We start from the raw sequence: 9,669 nt of genomic DNA on the forward strand, positions 1-9,669 counted from the left end.
GTTGATAAGTGAATCAAATTATTACACTTCACAGCTCTTACTTGACAAGTTGGCACACCAGTCCACCTATATTCTTCTGCTCTAACCCGCTTAGTCCTCACCCCTTAGTCATAGTCAGACTCCTCCAACAGCTGAGACAACTCCAACATACAGTATGTCTACCTACCTACCTATTTATCTATCTATCTACCTATGTCCATCTATCTATCTATCTACCTATCTAAATTGATACCGCATGGGGAAGGGTGGCTATCTGGTAGGGAAATTGGTAATATTGTGTTCAGTTTCATTTCGTATGTTTCTTGTTTAATCTGTTATTTATCTACCTAATGATTTTGCTGAGCTTGAAATACTGTCACTGGCAACGCTATAAGTCTGACAATTTTGAAATTTAGACTGAAGGCCATATTCTAGGTGGACTGGGAGGCTTCGTAGCACATCTTTGCACTTTTCATCTTGTTATTGGCTTGTATGCTAAACGAGTCTTTCTAGTATCGAAATAGTTTACATCAGTAGCATACATTATAACGTTTAAAGATCTGGAAAATATACTGATCTCAAATTAGGCTTTACATTTTTTTTTTAATTTATTTGTGGGAAAAACATCTTTGCTGGCTTTTATCCTTAGATTCTTATTTCTTACCCTCCCCCCAGAAAGCACATACAGTATATCATTAAGATAATGTAGTAAGGAACCCTCCAACGTAAAGTAGAATACGCCTTGCTATGACGATGGTATGCTTTATTATTTAGTCACGAGTACGAATGTTTCTCCCTCTTGGCTTATACCCATTTTCATTCCTTCCTGAGACCTTGGTATGAAGCCAATGCTATCAAAAAGAGATGAACCTGATTTTCAGCCATATTCTCTCTCTCTTTTTGAAGAACTCGTAAAATTATCGTACAAAATGTACGATAAAAAAAGCTATTGTACATCGTACCGAAGGTGAATTTATCGTACATATACTATATCGTACATGTGCCAACAGTGCCGGAGTGGCGCCGCCTGCCGGGCTAGACCACGTAGATGTTCGTGGGCAGATTTGCGTTTGCCCGTGTTTGCACCCATTTCTCTTACAGACACACACACACACACACACACACACACACACACACACACACACACACACACACACATGCAAATACCACCAGCCTAATAGTATACAAAAACATGAAAGTGGTTTTTGTTTCCGTGGGCAAGTTGTGTACAAATTAACATGTCCACTTCGCAAATGGAAGTTCCCAAATTCGATTTTGGTTGAGGTTAGTCTCTTCAACAAAGTCTGTTTTCTCCTCGTCCCTGTTCACCCACCTGTACAAATGGAAACCTGGATATAACATCGACCGTTGCGGGTTGTGCATTAGGCAAGGTTTGGCATGGCATTAAGTACTTACAGTATGGTAGGGGCTCTTGTTTTTCTGCATAATACGGATAATACATGTATTTTTTTTTCCTCTTCTGCCTGAAGATGTGTTCACTATTTTCTTACTAGAATTTTATTATTTTATTCAGTGTAAGAGAGCGCCACAATCCTCAGCGAATTAAGGAGGGTTATAACCATCTGATTAAGTTTTAAAAATCTGCATTAAATTGAAAGGCACGACGGTAATAGAAAATACGTCATATGGACAAAAGGGGTTAACTAATTTCGCGATCCCTTGTGTTTTTCCTTATCTTCTGTAGTTTTCTCTTTACCTAGAGTTGTCACAAATCAACGACACGCCTCATGGCACCTGTGGGTAATAGTTCTTGCTACAGTCCTTCCTTTGTCAAGTTAAAAAAAAATAATGTCCGGCTAGCTGACAGACATGTTACAATAATATCAGCCGTTGTCATTACTCTGGCCGCAGGCTCATCCGAAACCTGAACCAGGTGGGCTGCAGACTTAAGTTGGCTTCCTCCTGCAGTCCACTGTCCTTCTTTCAATCGATAGGAAACTTGCTGAGGGACGTTTGTAGAACAAAGTGGTAAAAACAGCCAAGTTATAACAACTTCACCACATGAAGGCGTCCCTCCCCAGCACCATTACAACTGTTGCATTTGTTATATGTTTGCGGGTAAATTGGAGAACAAATCTGAATGGAATAAATCAGTTAACAACGGTAAATACAAGAGCATTTGATTATTGTCTGGTTTGAAAATAATATCGAGTAAAATCTCTCTCTCTCTCTCTCTCTCTCTCTCTCTCTCTCTCTCTCTCTCTCAGTGTGTGTGTGTGTGTGTGTGTGTGTGTGTGTGTGTGTGTGTGTGTGTGTGTGTGTGTGTGTGTGTGTGGTGTGGCAGCTATAGGCTTAGTATTTGGAGAAAACTACGAACCAGTTTCGGGAAGTAAAAACTGATGAAAGTTTGAGGCAACGTACAAAGACTGCCCTCTGTACTCTAGTGGAAAATCACTGCAAGGTAGGGGAAGCCGGCATTCTTCAAAAACTTTCCAGGCTGTATGGAGGACCACTTGCTATCCTAAAGATTACGAACAGCTTCAATAACATGTCATCAGAACAGTTCACGAAGGATAAAAACAGAGTTCCTGAACCTAACCATACTTGTTATTGATGAGAATATGGAGATCTCCACGAGTAAGCACTGGGAAAGGTCCCCTGGTAGCCACTCGCCTGGTGCCGGGCGGCATAAAAAAACTAAACACACTGGCCCCCCCCCGTAAATCTTAAACCGCCGCATTCACTATACTACAGTGGAATTGTAGAGGTATTGGGAATAAGTTACAAAATATAGCAATCTTGCTTTCTATACACAGGCCAGACGTTATTTGTTTACAGGAGACGCGCCTGGAGGATCATCCTGATCCTCCACAGTTCAAACACTACCACTCCTATAGAAGATATGAAGGCCACGGAGTTGCCATTTACACACACAAATCACACCCACAAACGGAAGTGATTCTAAATTCTACTCTGGAAGCTGTCGCGTGCAGAGTAAAATTTAATAACACGTATCTGTCTATTTGCTCTCTGTACTGTCCTCCACATGGCCCCATTGATAGTGATGCTTTAAATTCACTAGTGGAACATCTGCCTGGAAATAAGTTAGTGTTGGGCGATTTTAACGCCCATCACTATCAATGGGGTAGCTTGAGGATTGATAGTCGTGGGGAGCAAGTAGCCGACCTAATACTACAGTCCAACCTCTGTCTTCTGAACGATGGTAGAGCGACTCGTGTAGATGATCGTACTGGTAACTTTTCGCCCATTGACTTATCTTTGGCCTCCCCTGGTATACATCAAGATTTCTCATGGGACCCTTACGACGACTCCTTGGGAAGTGATCATTTACCCATCTGTCTTTCTTATACACGCGACATCATTTCGGACCCTCCACCTCCAAAATTTAACTATAAGAAAGCAGATTGGGGATCCTTCTCAAGGATCGCCAATTTAGATATATCTGGGAAGACCATGGATGTTAAGGTCGAAAATATAACCCGATCCATATTACACGCAGCTGAGGCTGCTATTCCCAAGACTTCTACAGTTCATGCGAAGCATTGAGCACATTGGTGGACGCCGGATTGCAGACCAGTTTTAAGAAAACGCAATAGGAGATACAGGATTTTTGATAGTCAGCCCACTGAGGAAAATTTTATTGCATACAAACAGGCACGGGCTGAGGCAAGGAGAATAATAAGAAGGGCTAAACGTGACTCCTGGCGGTCCTTTGTGTCCACGGTGACTCGAACAACACCATTACATAAAGTTTGGTCCACTATAAGATTATTAAATAATAAACGCCCATACTTCCCTGTCACCACCTTGCAGGTGAATAACACCACCTATGACGAGCCAGTGGACGTTGCTAACATCCTCGCCAGGAGTTTTTCTCATGTAAGTAGCTCAGCCAATTATGACCCGCGTTTCCAACATCATAAACGCACGGCTGAGCTACAGATATTAGACTTTGCCACAGAAGACGTAGACTCCCCGTACAACCAAGAGTTTACGCTAGATGAACTGCTCCTTGCCCTTAAATCCTGTAAAGACATCAGCCCTGGACCAGACACCATCACGTACGGTATGATCCAGCATCTTAATCAGGACAACCTGATTAAGATGTTAGCATTGTACAATGAGATTTGGGCGTCTCAAACGTTCCCAAACTCATGGCACTTTGCGCACGTCATACCGATACCCAAAGAGGCTGGTCGTCTTATGAATCCCACTTCATTTCGTCCTATTGTGTTGACTTCTTGTCTATGTAAGGTCATGGAACGTATGGTTAACAATAGGCTTCTTTTTGTTTTAGAGTCGAAGAATTTGTTAAATGATCAACAATGTGGCTTCCGTAAATACAAAAGTTCACTAGATCATTTAATGAATTTGGAGCATTGTATTGCAGAGGCATTTGCCAATAAAGAATTCATGATAGGGGTGTTCTTGGACATCCATAAAGCCTATGACATGACCTGGCGACACGGTATACTAATGAAGCTCTATGCTTATGGTTTAAGAGGAAATTTGCCTCTTTCTATTTCAAATTTCTTAAGGGACAGAACTTTCTCTGTCAAATTGCCCCGTAACGTAACATCGGATATATTTATCCAGGAAAACGGGGTGCCACAGGGAAGTGTGCTTAGTCCTACTTTATTTAGTATTATGATCAATGATATTCTGTCATCATCTCCCATCCTGAGGAATCTTAAATACTCGCTCTACGCTGACGATTGTGCAATATGGCACTCTTCCCGTAATGCACAATTTTCGGCTGGGCGGATTCAAGCAGCCCTTGACTCCGTCCACCAATGGGCCTTGCAGTGGGGATTTAAGTTTTCCGTACGTAAGTGTGCCGCTATAGTTTTCACTAATCGTAACGTACCTAATTTGTGCTTAACTTTGGATAATCAGGCGGTACCTTTTCAAAATTCTGTAAAATTTTTAGGAATATATTTTGATCGTGGAATGAATTTTAAATTTCACATTAATACTTTGTTTGCTCGTTGTGATAAACCGTTAAATGTCCTCAAGTACCTAGTGGGTACTACCTGGGGTGCCGACAGAAAATCTTTATTAATGGTGTATAAGTCCCTTATTCGATCGAAGCTAGACTATGGCACACAGGTGTATGGCTCGGCATCCGATGCCACTCTGAAAGGATTGGATGTGTTACAGAATAAATGTTTGCGAATGTGTCTTGGAGCCGTCTGGTGTACCCGTGTGACTCGTATGGAAGTGGAGGTGAATGTGCCTCCCCTCCGTATTCGCCGTGATCACCTGGCCTTGTCCTATGGCATAAGGACGTTAAGGAAAAGTAATATTGGCAATGTGGCCTGTACCCCCCTGCGTCAATACCACCACCTTCTGCGGGGGGTGCGTCGGCCACTTGCCGCTCGCCTCCACTTACTGACTCAGGAGCTTGATGTGGACCCCAGTGACTGTGACAAGTTGGTGCTTAAAAATATAGCGCCTTGGGAGCCACCCGGCTTTACAGTCGATGTCACATGGCTCCCAGCACCAAAGGCCAAGGCGCCGGAGGCGGAGGTCCACCACTTGTTTCGTAACATCATTGTTCGTCACTTGGGGTCCCATTAGTTGTACACCGACGGCCCCAAGTCGAGTGAATGTGTGGGTGCAAGTATGTGGTCGACTGAATGTGCCCTCAGGTATCGGTTGCCGACTCATACATCTGTGTTTACTTCAGAACTTTTTGCTATTGACAAAGCCATAGACTATGCTCTCAATTCTAGGCATGACTCATTTGTCATATTTTATGATTCAAAATCAGCCCTTCAGGCAATTGCATCTTGCACTACGGACTCTCATGAGATCCAGGGCCGCATCGTTAATAAGTTGCATTCATGCAACAAGTCATTCACGCTGATCTGGGTGCCTGGTCATTGTCGTATCTACGGCAATAAGCAGGCTGACTTACTTGCAAAGTCGGCTGTGGAGCTCGAGGAGACTTGGGACGTTCCTCGTGATCTACGGTCGAGTCTATCTCTCAGAAAGAAATCAATAAATCTTCTGTGGCATGGTCAGTGGACCAGACTAAATATTCCAACTTGTAAGCCGTACCTGGGCTACTGGGACACTGCCAACCGTCCCAGTCGCCTAGAAGAAAATGTGTTGGCACAGCTACGGCTTAATGCCACCATTTTAACCCACATAAAACCATATATGGAAAGACGCTTCCCACCGCACTGTGACATCTGTAATGCGGTGTTATCTATCAGTCATATCATCCTGCGCTGTCGGCGATTTATTCGTGAACGTGCTTCACTTATAAATTACTGCGGCGCAGTAGACGTCCCCTTCACCCTTTCCACTATCCTGGGTGATGGGGACACTGTTATGACTGATAAATTGATGGCTTTCTTGAGAGAGACCAGAGTGATCAGAGTGATGTGACTTTTTTACTGTGTGGTTATGGTTTTTATGAACAGTAAATATGTATATATTATACTCTTAATTAGGGTTGACAGTTGACATATTTTAAATTGTTCCTCCTCCCACCGATCTATTTCTAATATAGATGTCCCCTACATTAAGCCAAGTTCCTCGCCTGACAGTCACCAGCTGATGAGTGCAAGTGTGCAATATAGGAAGGTATTGGGCACTTGCAGTCGATGGTAGTCTGCTGGGCGAGGTTCTTCAATTTTTGTACAAATTATGTAAATACATTATATTATCTTGCTTAAGTTATTCTAATTAGGGACGACAGCTGACGTATATGGAAATGTTCCTGACTCGTCTGGTTTCCTTTCATATATTGATGTCCCCTATATTAGGTTGTGCCTCGACTGACAGTCATCAGGTGATGAGTGCAGGTATGTAATGTAGAAAGGCATTACATATCTGCAGTCGATGGTGTTCTCTTGGTCGAGGCTTTTTGAATATTAGTGTAGGCCTAGTTATTTGTCTCTTAGGATTTAGTATAGGTTAGCGATTTGTCTGTTAGGTTGTTAGTTTTAGGGTCTTTAAATTAGGTATTTTGTTTATAAGTAATATAAGGTTAAAAATATAAAAAATAAATAAAAATAAAAATAAAACTACAAAAAAATAATAAAATAAAAATTATTATATATATATGTACGTGTGCATGAAAGTGTGTATGTTCATATGCATGGATGTGTGTATGTATGTATGTATGTATATATATATGTTTGTATATATATGTATATATGTGTCAATATATATACATATATATATATCTGCCTTAATGACCAGAGGCTCCGGCCTTAATGGTCGATAGGCAAAAAAAAAAAAAACTAACCATACGGAATTTGATGGATGGTTGCGAAGAGTGAAGACGTGTTTCTGAGCTCTCGTCTAGCTGCAGGGTTGCCTCACCGGCTTTAGCTTTGTTTTGTCCGCCACTAGGGCGTTTTTCAATAAAGTTAGGTTAGCTAGACCTCATTTTCCTCCCTGGCCTTAGTAGATATAGTAGGTGTCTATATCTAATTTCTGAGATTGCCTTTGCTTACTCACCTCTGGAGTGTACCCCCCACTGATCGCTCTGGGGTGTGAGTCACACACAGGCGCGTCCTCCCGAGAGTGGTTTGAGAGGGTAATCTCAGCCTAGGTGGGTCTTCCCCAGGTACTTTGCCCCTTGGTCGTTTTTCTCTCTCTTCCCACTTCCCCTTCAGGGGGGAAGTGGTAGCTATGATGGACCCCCCTACTGAAGGGGGGGGAGGTAGTCCTGACGACATTCTTACCATTACTGACCGGCCCCAGACTGACGGACGCCAGACTCGTTCCCCGCTTGACATCCCTGTAAATAACGCGACCTTCGTAACTCTTCATGTTCTAGGTTCCACTCCCCTGTCCAGACTCAATCCCTTCATTGTCAAGAAGGTGATTGACCACTGTGCGGGAGAGGTGGAACAAGTAAAAAAACTTGGAAATGGAGACCTCCTGGTTAAGACGTTCAACTCCTCTCGAATTAAAGACTTGCTAAAGCTGCATAAGTTTCACTGCCATGATATCGAGGCCAAGATCCCAACATCCATGAATTCCTGCAAGGGTGTTATCACTTGCAGGGATCTCATGGTGATGAGTGAGGAAGAAATCATACAGGAACTTGCTCATCAGGATGTAATTGATGCCAGATTCATCACTCGTTATCAGGAAGGTGTAAGGACGAAGACAGCCACAGTTATCCTCACTTTTGGCAAAGTTTTGCTACCTACAAATGTCAAAGTAGGATATGAAATTGTAAATGTAAGACCGTACATCCCGAATCCCCTTCGTTGTTCAAAATGTCAGCTCTATGGACACCATGAAAAGGCTTGTCGGGCTTCCAACATCGTGTGTGGCAAGTGCGCAGCTGTGGGTCACTCTGCTGACAACTGTTCATCCGAGACTGAGTGCTGCTTTCACTGCAAGGATGCTCACTCCACTTCCTCGAGGGTTTGTCCCAAGTGGAAAGAGGAGAAAGAGGTCTGCACAGTGAAGGCAACTGAGGGCATTTCCTTTTACGGTGCAAGGAAGAAGGTGAAGGAGTTGCATGCAACTCCCAAGCCTAATATCTTCTATGCATCGGCGGTTGTGTCCCGTCCCGTGATGTGCACCGTTGAGACACAGACTGACCTTACATTCCCTCCTCGTGCCCCACGCCCTACCTCTCAGTCTAAGCCTCCTGTACGTTCCAACTCTCTTACGGATATCCCTGTTGCTACATCATACTCTCAGGCTGCCGCTGCTCCTTCACAGTCAGTGCGGCCAAAACAGAAGCCTGACAAGTCTGACAAAATTAATTTGACCCCCCTCACTAAGCAGTCACGTCTTCATGTCCTTCCCGCTCCTGGTCCAACGAGGGAGAGAAAGAATAGCTCTTCCTCGGTGGAGTCTGGGAGCCTTATCATTGATGACAATATGGAAGTCTCCATGAACAAGAACCGGGAAAGGTCCCCCGGTAGCCACTCGCCTGGACGCGGGGGGCATAAAAATACTAAGCATACTGGCCACCCTCGTAAATCTTAAACCGCCGCATTCACTCTATTACAGTGGAATTGTAGAGGTGTCGGGAATAAGTTCCACAATATAGCAATCTTGCTGTCAATACACAGGCCAGATGTTGTTTGTTTACAGGAGACGCGCCTGGAGGATCATCCTGATCCCCCACAGTTCAAACACTATCACTCGTATAGAAGATATGAAGGTCACGGAGTTGCCATATACACACACAAATCACACCCACAAACGGAAGTGATTCTAAATTCTACTCTGGAAGCTGTCGCGTGCAGAGTAAAATTTAATAACACGTATCTGTCTATTTGCTCTCTGTACTGTCCTCCACATGGCCCCATTGATAGTGATGCTTTAAATTCACTTTTTGAACATCTCCCTGGCAATAAGTTAGTGTTGGGCGATTTTAACGCCCATCACTATCAATGGGGTAGCTTGAGGATTGATGGTCGTGGGGAGCAAGTAGCCGACCTAATACTACAGTCCAACCTCTGTCTTTTGAACGATGGTAGAGCGACTCGTGTAGATGATCGTACTGGTAACTTTTCGGCCATTGACTTATCTTTGGCCTCCCCTGGTATACATCAAGATTTCTCATGGGACCCTTACGACGACTCCTTGGGAAGTGATCATTTACCCATCTGTCTTTCTTATACACGTGACATCATTTCGGACCCTCCACCTCCAAAATTTAACTATAAGAAAGCAGATTGGGGATCCTTCTCAAGGATCGTCAATTTAGATATATCTGGG

This window comes from Coenobita brevimanus, chromosome 35, assembly GCF_032717465.1.
Source record: "Coenobita brevimanus isolate Jiangsu-jjx chromosome 35, ASM3271746v2, whole genome shotgun sequence".
NCBI classification, from domain to species: domain Eukaryota; kingdom Metazoa; phylum Arthropoda; class Malacostraca; order Decapoda; family Coenobitidae; genus Coenobita; species Coenobita brevimanus.